Raw genomic sequence first — 18,175 nt, forward strand, 5'->3', positions numbered from 1 at the left:
CAGCTGAGTATTATTGTCCTTATTTTATAGATGAGAAAATGGTGGCCCAGCAAAGAGCATGTTGAACCCAGTTTGTCCATCTATAAAGCTCGGGCTCTGTCTCCTAGCGGAGTCTGCCCAGCCATCTCCATATTTAAGACAGCCCATTGCCTTCTGCTGAAGTATCACACTCTGGTCTTTCAGGCATTAACTCTTATTTGGGGATGTGGTTTTGGAAGAATAACCCTTTTTTTTTTCATACCGTCCTATGGGTCCCATTCTGTTCCACCCACCAAAAGCGATGTGGGACCTCATTTTCAATTTTTGAAGAAACTTTCTTTCTTTGGGTTGGAAAGAAATGCTCTGAATCCCCTCTTTTCACTCAGGAATACCTCCTGAGATTTTGATATCTGCAATCCTATTAAGCCAAACTCTTAAACTTAATTATTTGAAAACAACCTTAATAAAATCTGACTCAAGGCAAGTCCTGAAATACAAGATCAGAGAGGAACCTAATTAGCTATTTCTTTCCCTACTCTAGATGCTAAAAAGCACACTGGAGCTAGAAATGGCTTTAGAGATAATTCAGGTTCTTAATTTCATTTTGAGTAACATAGACCTTCTTAAAATTTGAAAAAGTTACGAACTCTTTCTTCAGAAAAATGTGAATTTTTTCTCTTTCTTTCTCTTATACACACACACGTATATATGCACACAAAATATTACTATTATTTTGGGGGTTCATTGTCATCTTGAAGCCCACTCACAGGCCCCCAGATTAAATCTTTCTCTTCTAGGCTAATCCCTTAGGTTTATAGGTAAGAAAGCTGATACCCAGGCAGGTAAAAGGACTGATCCAAGGTCACACAGCTTATACTGATATATCAATCAGGTTGGGCTAAGTTATACTGCAGTAACAACAAAAATTTCATGGCTTAAGACAACATATTTATTTGTGTTTCCACTATGGGTTAGCTAGGTACTCTATTCCATGTCATTTTTACTTAGGGATGCAGGGTGATAGAAAATGCCTTCTAGAATATCATCTGTCTTCATGACAGAAGAAGAGAGGGCATTGGATATCATGCATGATTCTAATGCTTTTGCCTGAAAAGATTTAATTTACCATTAAATTAAATTTAGTTTACCATTAAGATTTAATTTACCATCACTGCTGGTCATATTTCATTGGGCAAAGTAAGTCGTATAACCATGCCTAACCTCAAAGGTGACAGAGAAACACTTGGCGGACAGCACAAGTGACCAAAAGAGCTGGAAAAGCCAGAAGTAGGACCAAGGCAGTTTTATTTTTGACTAGTGCTCTCTCTGCTTCCGAGGCTACCATATCATAATCTAATTCATCTGGATATATCCCATAGATTTGTCATCAGCTTAGGCAAGCCGTATTTCTGATGTAAAATCGAAACTAAGTCAGAGGCTTCTGCTTGTCTTATTTGTAAATGCTGATTTTCTGGCACAGTTCATTTAAGATGCTATCACAACAAAGGAGGCCTGTTTCATACTGGATTTTTTACAACACTTATTTTCAAACTAAAATCTTTCTTTCTACTATGTTAATTGTGCTTATATTTCTAATACTCCCTCATTTTTGCTGGCGCTCCACACTTTGGGACCTATGGTGTTACCCATGCAAACACAGAGGAGTTTCTGGATCTGTCTTACATTAGCAATTGGCAATAGTTGTAGCTCTATTTTTACCTTCAATTACTCAATCATTCCACAATATACTGAACACTTGCTTTGTCCCGAGAGTTGTAATGAGGATGAAATTAGAAAATTCACAGGGCCTGGTGCAGAGTAGTTGCTCAAAACATGTTGGCCGGTTGTATGTGTGTGTATTTATTGTTATATTTTAAAATAGATATGGGATAATGATTAGGAGCACACACTATTAGATTTAGGCAATTTTGTTAACCTCTCTGTGTCTCAGTTTTCTTATCTATTAAACAGGAATAATAATATTACCAAACTCTCAGGCTATAATGACGATTAATTATAATAATACATATAAAGCATCTAACCAAGACCTGGCTCTGAGAAAGTTCTTGATGAAAGTAGCTATTATTAGTGTTATCAGCGTGATTACTGGGTAATCTGATTACTACTTGCCAAGAGGGCAGTGTGGCAAGAAGGGAAGCGTGCAGGCTGTGGAATTAAGTAGACATGGGTTCTAATCTCCGCTCTGTGGGGATTTGAACTTAGGCAAGTTACTGTTCAAAGCGTCCTTCTCGTCCTGCGGTGACACGTACTGGCCTTACTCACTTTGCAGGGTGTTTGGGAGCACCCCATAGCATCCCACGTGACAATAGTACACTACACCTTGGAGACACTGAATGACTACGAGTCCTTCTGGAGGTCCTGTGGCATACAAAGACGAACAAAGGAAACAAGTCCTCTCTTGCCTTGCGGGGGTTTATAATCTCATTGCAGAGATAAGGTGTGCCCACGAATAACTACAGATACTCTAAAATGATGAGAGCCTGAAAGAGCTGCAGCTAATGGGCTGTAGAAGTTTGCATTAGGTGAATTACTGCAAGAGGGTCATTTGAGCTGGATTGTTGGCTTTGGCTGAGAAAATGTGCTTTTTACTCGAGATATTTTAATTTATAAACACCACTTGTTTTCCTTTCTCTGTCTCTCTTCACCACCTCTTCGCACCCACACCTCAGAATGCCCTACTACACACCACTGATCATTTTGTATGGAGAGGAGGAATTCATTACCCTTGCTGCCAGCCCGGTGTACTGATGTGCTCTGTTTTCTGGCTGTGATATTTACAGCAGCTCAGTTAAGATCTAATTTTCTATTATTCCCTGAACTTTGCAGCCCTCGCCCTCATTTTTCAGCTCCTGTCTGAGATGCATTGCTCCAGCACCCTGGAACCACTGCTGGAAAGAGTTATTTAACATTCAGAATCGATGAACAAACAGGAGAAACATTTTACCAGAAACAGGCCACAAAGTGATGTGGGGTTTAGCTTTGATTCTTAGCAATAGTTTTATACTCTTCCTTTCACCTCCTGTGGTCAACTGCATTTCTCTGCCTAATTATCAAATAAGATGCCTTGGAGGGACCTGAACTTCAGCGTTCTCTCCTGGAAATGTTATGGTCCTGGGTCTCTCTGGGTGTTATTATTATTTCCTTTTAATCTTGGCCTCTGGACTTGCTTGATGTTGTAGGAACCCTGTTTTTCTCTTTCCTCTCACTAGTCTCTTGATAGACTCGCCCTATGACACAAAAACTTGTTTAAAGAGATCTCGAGGCTAGTAGACCCTTACTCTGCCTCATTATCAGTGGATTCATTTGGTTGGTGAGACAGGCTTTTGATTAACGTGTGTTTCCACTCCCAAGCTCACTGCTCCCTGACAACCCCTTTCCTTTGAGCCTGTGAGAGCATTCATCAAGGATGAGGGTGGTTGAACACTCTCTCAGCCCACTGCTTTCCACTCTGCAGCCCATCTGCTAAGGTGTTAACAGGTTTATGACCATTCTGGACCTATGAAATTTTGGTAACTGCCTGCCCTTAAATAGTATATATTCACATCATTGCACTGGGAATAGCCGTTTTATACAATTTGACTATGCCATCCCAGCCATACTTCATCAGTGAGATGGGAACTTAACAAAAACACTCTTCCCTGGAATTTTGGATTTGGGACTAAGAGCTAGTTAGGCTAGTCTCTTTATAGGGGCTCGAACCACAGATGTAGAAATGAGGGGGACTGGGTGTCATTTTTCTAGCAGGTGGAACCAATGACAATAAGAAAAAAATGGAGCATGCCGAGAAGAGAGTGTGAAAACACAGAGATGGGTCCTCAGGGCCACTTAGAGCTCTGGTCCCACTTGTTCCTACGACCCAATAGTGCCTATCTTCATGTGATGTCAATTCTTCATTGGGTACCATGCACACCCTCAAACCTTTCCCATAAATCTCTTCAATGCCTTCGACTGGCAAGAGTTGGTTTCTGTCACAGGTAATCAGAGAATCTTAATTGGCACAATGATTTTCTTTAGCTATTTGCTGGTTTTATGTTTCTGGTGATAGCTACCAAGAGAAAGGTTAGATTATTACTTAGTATCTTTCTGATCATAAAGTAATATGTTAAAACTTCAGTGCGCTCAAAATAGAATCATCAAATATACCCAAACAAATTAAAAGCGAGGTCTTGGGAAGATAGTTGTGCACCCATGTTCACAGCCACATTATTCATAGCAGCCAACAAGGTGGAAGCAACTCAAGTGACCATTCATGAAGGACACACAGAATGTGGGGTATAATGTGTGTGTGTGTGTATATATATATATATATATACACACACAGTGGAATATTATTCTACCTTAAAAAGGAAAGAAATTCTGTCACATGCTACAATATGGACGAAACTTAAAAGATCTTTTTTTTTTTTTTTAAAGATTTTATTTTATTTTTTCGACAGAGATAGAGACAGCCAGTGAGAGAGAGAACACAAGTAGGGGGAGTGGGAGAGGAAGAAGCAGGCTCATAGCAGAAGAGCCTGACGTGGGGCTCGATCCCACAACGCCGGGATCACGCCCTGAGCCGAAGGCAGACGCTTAACCGCTGTGCCACCCAGGCGCCCCGAAACTTAAAAGATCTTATACTAACCAAAATAAGGAAAGCACAAAAAGATGAATACTGTATAATTCCACTTATGCAAGGTACCTAGAGTAGTTAGATTCAGAGACAGAAGGTAGAATGGTGGTTGCCAGCAGCTGAGGTGAGGAAGGAATGGGGAGTTATTGTTTAATGGGTGTACAGTTTGTGAAAGTTTGTAAAAGATGAAAGGAAGTTCTAGAGATTAGTTGCCCAATACTGTGAATGGACTCAACACTACTGAACTATATGGTTAAAAATGGTTGAGAAGGTAAATTTTATGCTGTGTGTATTTTATCACAAGATGTGGGTTTCTGGAGAAGCTCATCCATAGACAGTTATCTCTTGGTGTGTCTGGAAAGATCAGCCCAGATGAGAAAGTGAGAGAGAGCATTCTAGGCAAAGGAGCAGCTTGCACAAAGGTCCAGAGGCATGAATGGGCCGGATGTGTTTGGAAACCCTGAGAAGCACTTTTGTGTTGAAGCCTGGGCAGCAGTTGGGGGCAGATAACAGAAAAGCATGGAAGGAGACGGGGCTGAATAAGGAGGCCAAGAATGGGCCGTGGCTGCCAGTAGATTGTTTGGTAGGCAGGCAGTGTTTCTGAGGGTTCTGTGGACTGGCCACCTATTAAGAGGCTAATCGACAAATAATCTGAGAGATATTACACACTAGATCTGCTTTAATGTTGCCTTTAACTTTATCTGGAAAAAGGCTCAGTACACTCATGTCTGTGGCTGTTGAACAGAAGATTCAATGGGCCAATTCAGACTATGTCCCTAAATCTTTCCTTTCATTGTCCTCTCAGCCCTCACACCCAGCCACAGGACATCCCAATCTTAGGACTTAGGTTTTGATCATTAACCAACTCATGCTTCATTTTTATGCGTGTTTAATTTATTCATTCCACAGGAATTCACTGAGCATCTAACCTGTCCCTGAGGCACCACTGCGAGTGATCTGGGAGTAGGAAGTGAGAGGTGAGAATGCAGGGGGACAGAGGCTCTGGAGGACAGATCCTGGAATCAGATGGGTGTGAGGGAAAAGTTTATTTCTGCCTTGTGCTTGTCATCTTCCCTTTCTGAGGCTCTTATAGATAATTCATCTATAAAATAAAAATAATCATAATATGTCTGTTATGGGCAGAATTAAATTTCCCCCAAATTCATATGTGATGTCCCAACCCCCAATACATCATATTTGGAGATAAGATCTTTAAAAAGTATTAAGTAATTAAGTTAAAATTAGGCCATTGGAGTGGGGCCTTAGTCCTATGTGATTGGTGTCACAGAGACAGCAGGAGTGTGTGTGCACACAGAGACGACCATGTGAAGAAAAGCAGCAAGAGAGCGGCTGTCTGCAAGCCAAAGAGAATGGCCCCATTATGGCAGCCCTAGCAAACTAACACACCTACTTTATGTGGTTATGAAGAATATTAACTCATGTGATGCACGTATACATTTTACTTAGTATAGTCCCTGATGCACATAAAATGATTAATACAATAAAATTATTTTTGCTCTTGTTATTACAGAGATAAACTAGACAGAAATGCCATATGAAAGCGGTACTGTGTTGAGAGGGAGAAATGTGGTGTTTCTATCATGCATGTTTCTATAACGTATTGAAATATCTATAAAATAAGATGGAAAATGCTAAGTGCCAAAAGAGGTAAAGAATATTCCATGATAGTTAGAGGAGGAAGAACTGGGAGGAGGAAACAGGGGGAGGCTGAGATGAATTTGATAGAGGCGTAGCATTTGATCTGGGGTGGATAGGATTAGTACATGCGGATGACATGCAGGGTGTTAATTGTGTATGTTTAATTGTATATATTATATATTAATATGCTGCGTGAATAAATATGATATTCACTCATTATTTAGTCAGTAGATATTTATTGAATGCCCATATGAAGGTACTGTTCTAGATGCTAAGGAAACAGCAATGAACAGGCAAAGTCTCCAGCCTGGAGCTTAGATACCAGGAGTGATGTTCATAATTATTAAGAATAAGAAGATCCTGAAATAGTATATGCAGTATGATTCTATTTTTAATATACATATGGATATATACATCTATTATAAAAAGGACATCATGTGTGTATAGTTACGTATCAAGAGAAAGCGAGTGTGGAAGAGCCAACAGAAATCTGGAAAGGCAGATACCCAGGTATTTAAGTGATTATATTTTCAGCCCTGGAATTCTCTTTCCCCATTTTTGTTTATCTATATTTTCCAACTTTGGGAGGAATAAATTTTATACACCATGTTTAAAAAGTTGTGCATTATGAATGCAATTAAACCACCAAGTGCTAAAGTTAGAACTTAACAGGAATTGGAAAGAGTCTGCTTTCCTTACTCCCGTCTCCTCGACAGCTGCCGCATTTCTGACCCCAAAGGCCCTTTTCGTGGTTGCTGTTATTTTTCACAATTCCACCTGAAGGCCTCTTGTTGTTCAGCTCTTGCCCCTACATATGCTACCATCCCCCTGGTTTGTGGCCCATAAATCCCTTCATTTGGTAAAATAAAATTTTCAGCTTGAGGGAAGTGCTTTTCTCAAAGAACATTGTGTTCAAATTCTGAAGCTTTGGGCATTTAGAAGAAAGATATTCTATAAATGCAATGATTGCCGTCTCTCCTTGCTTTGGAGTTCTTAAGTGCATAGAAGATGTTCACATCAAGCTGGCTAGAAAGTAGTCATGGATTTTATAATGACAAACCCCACAGAATTTAGGTTCCCCTTGAGAGCAAGCATCTTCCGTGCATAAGAGGGTTTCTGTATAGAAGCATGGTGCCCTTCCTGGCTCTCAGAGTCACAGGAGATGGGTTTAGCCTCACCAGCCCTGAACCCAGAACCTCAGCCATTGGCTGCATTGGCAGAACCAAATTCTAGGCTGAGATTCAGGAAAAGTTTCTCGTTCATGGCATCGCTTCTAGCAAACACAGTCTATCTTTTTTCCACCGAGGCCCCAGTTTGCTTGGCATGCCCTGGATTATCTGGCAAAAAGCTAGTTCATGGTGCTTCTCCAGCTTTCCAGAGCTGCCCGCATCTTTCAACTAGGCTGGGTGTGGTGATTTTAATAGGCTCACAGTTGAAAGTATAATGTTTTCACATTTCCTTTCGTTTATTTACTCTGGTTTGTTACTCCAGTCTTTCCTGTCATCGCTCCTAAATTCAAATGCTGGAAATTTTAACTACGGTTTTGCTGTGCATGTATTTATTCTGTGAATATTTTTTCATCCTCATTAGTGACTTGTGATGATGGGCCCTGCTATCATTTGAGTAAAATTAATCAATTTGCCTGAGTAATTTTTTAAAAGATGAGGGTCTAATGGGGGTGATTATAATTTGAGTAATGGTATATATGGATTGTGGGCAAAAAGACTATTATTTAAATATGGAAATAACCATACCTAGATGTGTTCATGCCGCTGAAAAAATCTCAAAGTTAAAAAAAATCTGATTTCCTCATTGAGAAAGCCATTTATGTGGTGGTTTTACTTTGTTGATTGAAATGCTGTCTATAGTTCTTAGGATAAGTACATGAAGCTGGCCTTCCCATCCGGCCCCTGACTCTTCTGAGGCTGCAAGCCTCACACCCTAACCAGGGCAGAATCTGTTTCTTCCACTTGCTCTCGGGCACTCAACTCTTTTATCTCTACATCTTCACGTGGTGTTTTTCCTTCCTAGAACATTCCAGTCATTGCTTTCTCTGGAGGGGCTTCCCATATCACCTTGGTCGACGTTAGGGTGACCATGTGTCATCATGGAAGGTCATTGCTGCCCACTTCTCTGGCTCTTTCATTGGTCTGTAAAACTGCTGAGAGTAGATACCATGTCTTTATGTGACTACTGTATGCCTTGTACCTGGCCCAACAGCCAGCTGGCACATAGTAGGTGCTCAATAAATAGTGCCTGACTGAATGGGTACATTGGAATAATTTGTCCAAACAAAGAATCGGGATTAAAGTGGTCTTATGAGTTCCATGCTGCCATTTACTTGGGCGCCTGAGTTATCCAATCAGTTCAGACTGGACAGTTATTATCGAGCGACCATTACATGTCTGTCGGCTGCCTCCACCTGCACTGTTTCATTGATCTTCCCCTTATCTCTCTAGCTTTCAGCTCCGTGAGGCTGAAGTACTTAATCATGGTGACGGATGAACAGAAAGAACCTGAACTTCAAAAATTTATCTCACTGCGCTTGGCCCTCTATCCGGGTGTTGTTCCTTTAAACTTTGGACATTTACCATGCTCTATTGCTATATTAGAATACAGGAAGCCTTGAATTGCCTGCATGAAAAGTACAATGGAGACAAAATAGAATTGTGGAGAAAAATTGGGGGAGGAAGCACTGGTCTAGGAATCCAGACACCTGGGCTCTCTTCTTATCTTTGTTACTATCTGCATGACACTGGGCAGGTCATTAGTCTCTCTGGGCCCAAGCTTTCTCATCTGTGCAATGAGCAGGAGTGATTGGATCATTTCTCAGGGGTCGCAGCCTTGTAGTCTATGATCCTAAGCTTGACAGCTGAGGTCAGAACCGCACACTGTCCTGCTCAGTGCGTCATCTAGAGTACCTGACTCAGCTCACCTCCAGAGGCTCTTCTGAAATTGCATTCTCAAGGTAAGAAGTGAAGAGAATAAATACAATTTCAGCTCCCCCTCTTATTCACTTTTTGTACATATACCGGTAACGAAATAATAACCATGGGTCACCGGGGGAATTGAATGAAAAGAATGAATCATAGGAATAAGCCACCTGTTCATCAGCCGTCATTAGCAGCCATTGAATAAGCTGAGGTGAGCACTGGCCTGCTTCTGCACACACTCTTGTATTCACAGAATGGGCTCCTTCTGATCCACGCTTGCTCCATGCAAATTGTCCTTAGCTATGTGTCTCTTGAAACTACCTTATGCATTAAGGCAATTAGCAATCAGACTTCACATCGTACTGCTGCACAAGCAAATCTGAAATGTAAGAATGCAAATTGTAGGGAACAAAAATAGATTTTAAGTTGTTTGCCTATAAATTGATTTCCATGAACAATTAAAACTTACCATTTTTGTAATGATTTTTAGAGGTGATCAACTAGATAGAATAATTATATTACCCACGTGTGAACTTAGCCAAAGAATAGGCAAATTGTCATTCTGAATTTAAAAAGAGAGATAGTTTTGGCTTTAATGTAACTGAAAATAGCAGAGTAAATTAAAAAGAGCTGTAACTTTATAACCTTGAAGTTATCAAAGACTATATATCAGTGAGTACCTTAAGACTCCCTTTAAAAATTGAAATTGAGAGAAGGGAAACAGAAAAGAAATGTAGCTAACAAGAGATTTGAACTTGTGGACTCATTTGGGCTAACACAGTCACCATGGCCAAAATGATAGAAAGTAAATAGAAAATGAGAATGTGTGTTTTTCCTGCTTTCTCTCTTTATATGACTTTAAAGCTACATCAAAAAATGAGAAATTCCATTCTTCTGATCATCAGCTAACTGTGTCCATGTAGGCAAATCCCTCGAGCTCTCTAAAGAGAAATTTTGCTGTGTGCGGAATTAATATTTTATAAAAATTGTTAAGTCTTAGTAACCTTAAGAAAATACCAAATGTCCTACCAGGAATGACACTACGGATTCCAGCCAAGTGAATTCTGGAAGTAGATATTCACTCTTCAGGAGAAAAATGATGCATTTTATTCTTACACTGGATCAACTTCCTGTCTTAAGGTGGGATTTCTGTCAGGAGCATGGCCTGATCATTGACGGTCACTGTGTTGTTGGCATGTACAGCTCAAACCCCACAAATCGTAGATGTGAAAATTCTTGAGTCTCATAACCTGTGTGGCAAAATGCAGAATGTACTCCACTCAAAGACAGATTTAGGATCAAGAGATGTATTTCTAGAAGAGCTTTTGAAGTATGAAGACCTATTATGGAAAATGGATCTCTTTTCTTTTTTACAAATGCTGCACATGGTTTGAGAAGTTCATTAACAACAGCCTTGCTTCCCGTTAACCACCAAATTGACAATAACATCCTAGAGGTTTACAACACCCTTCTCAAAAGAACTGACTATATTCAAGTAGGAAAAACATATTGTTTGGTTCAAAAAAATTCCTAATTTGATTTGTCTCAGTGGTAAAGTAAAAATAAGTGTAAGCTACTGACCGTGGAGTTGATTTTGCTCATTGAAGCTCAGAGAGAAGCAGGGAGTGGCGTGGGGTGAGCTCCAGTAGTAAAGTGTAAAAGGAAACTCCACTTGAGTTTCAGAACAATCACCACCACAGTAATGCACATTGAAGGAGCAAGGCCTGTTTTGATGTTGAGCTTGAACCAGGTGTTCGGGAGGGAGCTCTGTAGAACTCCAGAATAAACTACGAGGGCCAGCTGACACAGGAGAAGCAGGAGAAAAAAATGAGGCGGGGGAGAAGAGGATTCAGTCAGTGCGAGAGAGAAGGGTGCTGAGCTGGGCCACACAGAAGACCCGGGGGTGGAGGGCGTAAGGAATTATGGGCAGGAAAGGTATGGCAAGAGGGTGCGAGACCATAAATATGAGGTCAGAGCGGGGGAGACACGGATACTTGAGGGTGGTGATTGGTAGGGGATATCTTCGACTTCCCATCAGACACACATTCCTGGAAAGTTGTGTGGAAACCTAATTGTCATGAAGTAAAACATGTTTAATAGGTAGCTATTTAAAAGAAATTTATGGGGGCACTGTGTGGCTCAGTTGGTTAAGCGTCTGACCCTTGGTTTTGTTTTTTTTTTTTTTAAAGATTTTATTTATTTATTCAACAGAGAGATAGAGACAGCCAGCGAGAGAGAGAACACGAGCAGGGGGAGTGGGAGAGGAAGAAGCAGGCTCATAGCAGAAGAGCCTGATGTGGGGCTCGATCCCATAATGCCGGGATCACGCCCTGAGCTGAAGGCAGACGCTTAACCGCTGTGCCACCCAGGCGCCCCTGACTCTTGGTTTTGGCTCAGGTCATGATCTCACAGTCATGGGGTCAAGTCCGGTATGGGATCCGCACCTGGCGTGGAGTCTGCTTGAGATTCTCTCTCCCTCTCCCTCTGCCCTTCATTCTGCTCACGTTCTCTCTCTCTCTCTCTCAAAATAAATAAAATCTTAAAAAAAAATTTTTTTTAAATAAAGGGAATTTATGTCTTTAAAGGAAAGGGTACTTTTGTAATATGAATACCAATCCCCTAACTTACTTCTTTGAAAATCAAGGTTTCATGTATATTGAGTTTTCTTAGAGCAGTGGGCAACTGAATCCAGGAGCTGAGAGAGAAATACACATTATTTTAGCTGTGGGTGTGGCATTAAGAAAGGACAGAATATTCCCAGCTGAAGGAGGCTCTTGCAATTTTCTAATTCAACTCCATTCTCCAGGTGAGAAGACTGAAGATAAAATGCTCTGCTCAAGGCTAACCAAACATTAAGTGACTCATTCATGGTCCTTAGCTGGCTGACTGAGAAATGAGAGCTATAACCCAGTACTCCTGCTTTCCACTCACGCCTCATTCTCTGCATTCGCTTGAACCAATGGCTTACTGTGTACAGAGAATGAAACAAAGTCACTGTGCAGCTGCATACTTTTGTCCTCTGGGGCCCTTGCCAGCTTCAAAATTCTATGATTCTGTATCATTCCTGCATCTCTTATTTTTTAAGACTGTTACCTCAAAGGATTCATTGTAAGATCAGGAGACAGCCAAAAAAAATAGATAAATGTTATTGGCTCCCAAACGGCTAGGGAGTATAGTAATACATCTTCTAGAAGGAGATGGATAATGTTAAAAGAAGAAATTTATCTTCAGAAAGCAATAAAGCTTTAAAAAGCACCAACCCAGTTTCCCTTCACTTCTGCCAGAATATATCAAATATGGCACCTTAAATTGGTCCAAGTTTCACAGATACCAGGAAACCACAAGTGTGATGTTTTCGAAGATGCCGTACATCTCCAAAAACACGTCATTTTTTTCCAGCTTTCTCTTCTGTGCATGCCACTTAACTTTGCTTCTTGTCATTTCTTCCCAAGAGATTCCACACGTATCTCTAGTTCTCCAGAAACCAGCCCTTAATTTGTAACTCCAGAAAGTGTGTTACATGAGAATTCAGAGAGAGAGAGAGGGGGAGGGAGAGAGAATGTGATTAATGCCATTTTTAAGCACCCACGTTTGTAGTCTCTGCAAAGCACCATGGAGATGAGATGATCCACAGAGGGTCATAAGGTCTCCCATTTTAATCTTAGGATTTGAAAATTATCTTATTTCTAAGTAGCAGCCTTCCATCACCTCTTCCATTTTAATCTCTTTCGCCCTTATCTAGCACACACATTTCTTGCTAAAAATGCTTTCAATCATTACACATTCGTATGAAGTCTTCAATGTGGCAACATGTTGAGCTGGGTTGCACACACACAAAAAGGTGAAAAAGAGAGATGCTAAACCTTTAAGTAGAAATCATATTCTACGATGGCAACATTATCTAAATTTTACATTGTATGTGAAATAGCAAATAAAACATTTTATTAATAGCCATCCAGTGCTTCAATAAAGACAGAACCATGGGATCAAAGAATGCTAAAGCTCAAAGAGATGCTAGGATTTCTGGAGAACTTTCCTCATTTTATGGATGAGGAAACTGAAGCCCAACACAGTCTAGTGAGAAGGAGGGCTGGCCAGGTGTTGCCTCAGCCCCCAGCATATCAACAGCGCTAACACATCACTAGATAAATGAGAAATCCAAGCTAGACAATCCAGGTTTCATATATAGCTCCTTATTTGTGCACAGACAACTGAAAGTTGACAGTCCAAATAAAATACTTGGAACTTAAGAATCCATGGCATTTTCTATTTTATAGTTTTTAGAGTACAGGTCTTTGACCTCCTTGGTTAGGTTTATTCCTAGGTATTTTATTATGTTTTTGGTACATTGTAAATGGAATTGTTTTCTTAATTTTACTTTCTGCTACTTCATTATTTTCTTTAAAGATTTTATTTATTTGTTTGTGAGAGCAAGAGCCAGAGAGCACGAGTGGGGTGAAGGGCAGAGGGAGAGTGAGAAGCAGACTCCCTGCTGGGCAGGGAGTCTGATACAGGGGGCTCGATCCTGGGACTCCAGCATCATGACCTAAGTCACCCAGGCACCCCTCTGCTACTGCATTATAAGTATACAGAGATAGAAGGGATTTCTGTATATTGATTTTGTGTCCTGTGACCTCACTGAATTCACTTATCAGTTCTAGCAGCTTTGTGGTGGAGTCAGTCTTTAGGGTTTTCTACGTATAGTATCATGTCATCTGCAAATAGTGAAAGTTGTACTCTTTCCATTCCCATTTGGTTGTCTTTTATTTCTTTTTCTTTTCTGATTGCTATGGGTAGGACTTCCAGCACTATGTTGAATGAAAGAGGTGAGAGTGGACATCTTGTCTTGTTCCTGATCTCAGGGGGAAAGCTCTCAGTTTTTCACCGTTGAGAATGATGTTAGCTGTTGGTTTTTCATATATGGCCATTATTATGTTGAGATATGTTCCCTCTAAACCTACTTTGTTGAGAGTTTTTATCATGAATGGCTGTTGTACTTTGTCACATGCTTTTTATGCATCTAGTGAAATGAGCATATGGTTTTTATCCTTTCTCTTGTTGATATGATGTATCACATTGGTTTGTGAAACTGAACCATACTTGTGTCCCAGGAAAAAATCCCACTTAATTGTGGTGAATGATTTTTTAAATACATTGTTGGATTCAGTTTGTTAGCATTTTGATGAGGGTTTTTGCATCTGTGTTCATCAGAGATATTGTCCTGTTCTCTTTTTTGCAGTGTCTTTCTCTGGTTTTGGTATCAGGGTGATGCTGTCTTTGGATCACTTTTTAATCAGGTTGTGTGTCTTCTTATTGTTGAGTTTTAAGAGTTCTTTGTATATTTTGGTTAACAGTGCTATATCAGGCGTATTTCTTGCATATATTTTCTCCCAGTCTGTGGCTTATCTTTTCATTCTCTTAGTCTTCAAATATTTTTATATCTCCCTATCCTTCTGGAAATACAATTACATGCCTATTAGAGTACTTGATTGTTTCCACAAATTACAGAAGCTTTATCCATTGTTTCAATCTTTTTTGTCTTTAGACTTCTGTTTAGATAGTTTCAATTGCTTTATCTTCAAGCTCACTGATTTTTCTTCTGCAGTATTCACCATGCTATTAATCCCATGCAGTTAATTTTTCTTCCCACATATTGAATATTTTCACCTAAAGATTTCTGTTGACATTTTTTTTGTATTTTCAATTTCTCTTCTCATTATGTATCCCTTAATATACTTGAACATATTTACAATAGCTATTTTAATGTTCTTTTCTGGTAATTCCATTAATTCTGTCATTTTGGGGTCCATTTCTATAGACTGATTTTCCCCTAAGTTGTGGGTCATATTTTGCTGCTGCTTTTCATTTCTTGCAATTTTTTATTGTGTGCTGGGTATTGTGAATACTGGATTGTGGTTTTTTTTTTCCCCTCTCTGAAGGGTGTTAGACTTTGTTTTGGTAGGTAATAATACTTGCTTATCAGCTTTATTTTTTGAAGGCTATTTAAAAGCTCTGTATAGCAGGTTTGGAGTAAATTTAATCTCAGGGTGGTTTATCTTATTGTCAAGGTGTGACCCTTTTGGAGTTTCTACTGAGTGCCCTGAGTATTCTTCACTTCAACTGGTCAGAACTTCAACATCCCCCAGTCCTGTGTGAGCTCTGAGAATTGTTTACAGTTCCCAATAATTCCTCACCTCTCTTAGAGAAATTTCGCCCTGTGCACTCATGACTTACTGTTAGCAATAGATGCAAGAGGAACCTACGCAAATTTCTGGAGCTCTTTCTCTACCACATAGATTCCAACTGCCTTTGCTTCCCTGAACTTCAATCTCTGTGTCTTCAACTCAGTGATTCTATTGTAGTTTCTTGGGATCCACCTCCCTCCCTGCACTGCTTTCCAGATAGTGACTCTAGACAGAAAGCCAGGGCAGTCCTAAGACTCACCTCCTTTGTTTCCTTTTCCTCAAAAATCACAGTCCTGTGCTGCCTGTTGTCCAGTATCTAGGGAAAAAAAAAAAACAGTCATTTGGCATATTTTGTTCAGTTTACAAGTTATGGTAGCAATATAAATCTGGTTCCAATTTCTTCATCATGGTTGGAAGCAGCATTTCCAATATCAATTATTTTGAAATTATGAAATCTTTCTCCAGCTGTGGTTGAGAGCTTATTCTAGATCAACCCCTTTGGTAACTGGTAAGAGACTAGGCCAAGGGGAGTCTCTGCCCTGAACCCCACACTTGAAAGGAACACACACACGCATGCGCGCACGTGCGCGCACACACATGCACACACACACAAATGAGTTTCTTCAGGAGCACATGGGCAGCAACGCCTCTGTCAGTTGAGATCTGATGTTCAGCACTGATACAGCAGGATCTATAACCAAAACATTCTCCCTGACTTACACTGTGTTCTTGAATCAAAATGTTACAAAATGCTACTGCATTTGAGAGCCATGAATATTGGTAGCATGTGCCACTGAGGAGTTCAGAGGCGGACACTGCTTTATTTCGGGTGCTGAGAGAATTTAAACAGCAGAAACATTTAGTGAAAGAAAAGAAAAATTAACTTGTCAGATGCTTCCTCTCAGACAGCCTGAATACAATAAATTCTTATTTATCATTTGCCAATAATGCCAAATGTTCGTTTTCTTGCTTTGCTTTGTGTTGTGCCAGAGATAGTCACAAATTACTGTAGCATTTGCAACCGTTGCACATGGCAGCTGAAGAATGATTGGAAATAGTAAAAAAAAATTACTATTTCTGTTAAATTTATATGTATGTAGATGTAAGCATCACATGTGTGAAGTGTGGTACTGATTCTTTAACACCAACTTGACTGATACTGAATCCTAGACTTGAATACATTAAACTTTGTTAAAATATTTATTAAGGTTTAGAGTTTTCAAAAGAGATTTTATAATTTCAGCATTATTTTAAATCTTTTAATTTCTCACTTTGCTATTCATTAGTTATAATTTATATTTTGCCTTATAATCCTTAATAGATCATTTTGAACATGGGAGAAGAAATGAACTCTCAAAAGCACGAACAAATTTATTTTTTAAAACTGTAACGTAAATTTTTGATAAAAAATATATCCAAGATTTGTATACTTTGAATAAATTATGTTTTCATATTTTATACCATAGAGAATAAGCACAGGTTGAAATCATGATAAATGTAGAAAATACTACAAATGGAGTTCAGTTAAATAGCTGAAGAGGAAAGAATAAAATTTTCAGTATGAAAGTATGGATTTGTCAAGTCAGGAGGATAGAATGTATTCTATTTCACAGTACATCATGATTGGTAACTTTTAAATAGTTGCACTTATGATGTGACAGCCATTGGTTGCATTGCTGCTCTGGACCATGTGAACATTTGGGGTGAGCCTCGATGAGAGGGATGGAGACAAAATCTCTTTCGCTGGTTGTGAGAGGGTTCCTTTGTATGACTTGGGTCCAGACTGGGCAACGTGAGGCGGGAGGGAGTCAAGGAAGACTGACTTTGAGAATGCTTGTCCTCAAAATTGCTAATTTGGGCCCTAGTCTGGGGTTTGCTTTCACTAGCAGTGGTTCTGTGGTGGAGGCTGAGGGTCAGCAGGTGGGGCTTAGAGGCAGGATTCCAGCCAGCAGAGAACTTCAGTGCAAACAGGGCCACTGAGGCAGACATCGGTTCATGTAGACAATGTCAGAGGCTGTGGTGAAGGTGGTTGGGACAGAGGGGGAAATAGACAGGAAATGCCCACTGTATCTCCCCTCTGGGTACCCCAAAGCACACCAACACCCCTTGGATAGAGGCTTCCTCTGGCCAGTTGTGCCAACACACTTGGGATGCTTCCTACACTGCTCACGACGAGCCAGGCTCCAAGCTGGTGGAAAATATCACTGACTCCTGCTCAAAGAAGGGGACAAAAACATAACAGGGCATATTTTTAATCTCTCCCATGTGATTAAGACTAGTACTTGAAGTAATGTTTTATAAACAGTTTAGTCATAAGCACCTCACTAGGCATGTCTTCTGTGACAAAATTTATGTTCTGTTTGTGATCGGCTCTGCTGGTTTACTTGGACTGAGCCAAGACTGATGGTGTGGGACCTTGTGCCAGTTGCTGCCTAGCTCTAGCACTGGGAGAGCTTTGAACAGGAAGGAGTGGCCACCAGCCTTTCCTGCACCACCTCCTCTGTGAGAGGAAGCTGTACCTGGAAGAAACACTCAGTGAAACAAATCCGAGAGATTTAAAAATAACCACGTGGGGCCATTTATTTGGCTAGCAAATAGTGCATGTTTCTTGCCACAATGATTTCTGTCCTGCACAGTGTCGGCAAAGCCCAAATTGGCGATTGCTTTACCTAAGGTGGAATGTTAATGCCAGTTAGAAATCAGCCAAAGATTCATGCTCTATTTGAGGGGAGAGACCACACCGCGTTCGTTTCTGGATTTCCAGTACCTTGTTCATGGGGGGGGGG

At 40.2% G+C, this 18,175-nt stretch overlaps 1 protein-coding gene across 1 annotated transcript in view; it reads left to right on the forward strand.

The window, feature by feature from the left end:
• C17H9orf135 (chromosome 17 C9orf135 homolog) overlaps window positions 1–18,175 on the forward strand; it is a 194,825-nt gene that overhangs the window by 171,055 nt on the left and 5,595 nt on the right. Inside the window, exon 8 of the mRNA XM_034646840.1 lies at window positions 5,522–5,589. The gene's annotated coding sequence lies outside the window, so the exon portion shown is untranslated. The remainder of the gene's footprint in view (window positions 1–5,521; window positions 5,590–18,175) is intronic.

Source organism: Ailuropoda melanoleuca, chromosome 17 (genome assembly GCF_002007445.2).
Source record: "Ailuropoda melanoleuca isolate Jingjing chromosome 17, ASM200744v2, whole genome shotgun sequence".
Classification (NCBI taxonomy): Eukaryota; Metazoa; Chordata; class Mammalia; order Carnivora; family Ursidae; genus Ailuropoda; species Ailuropoda melanoleuca.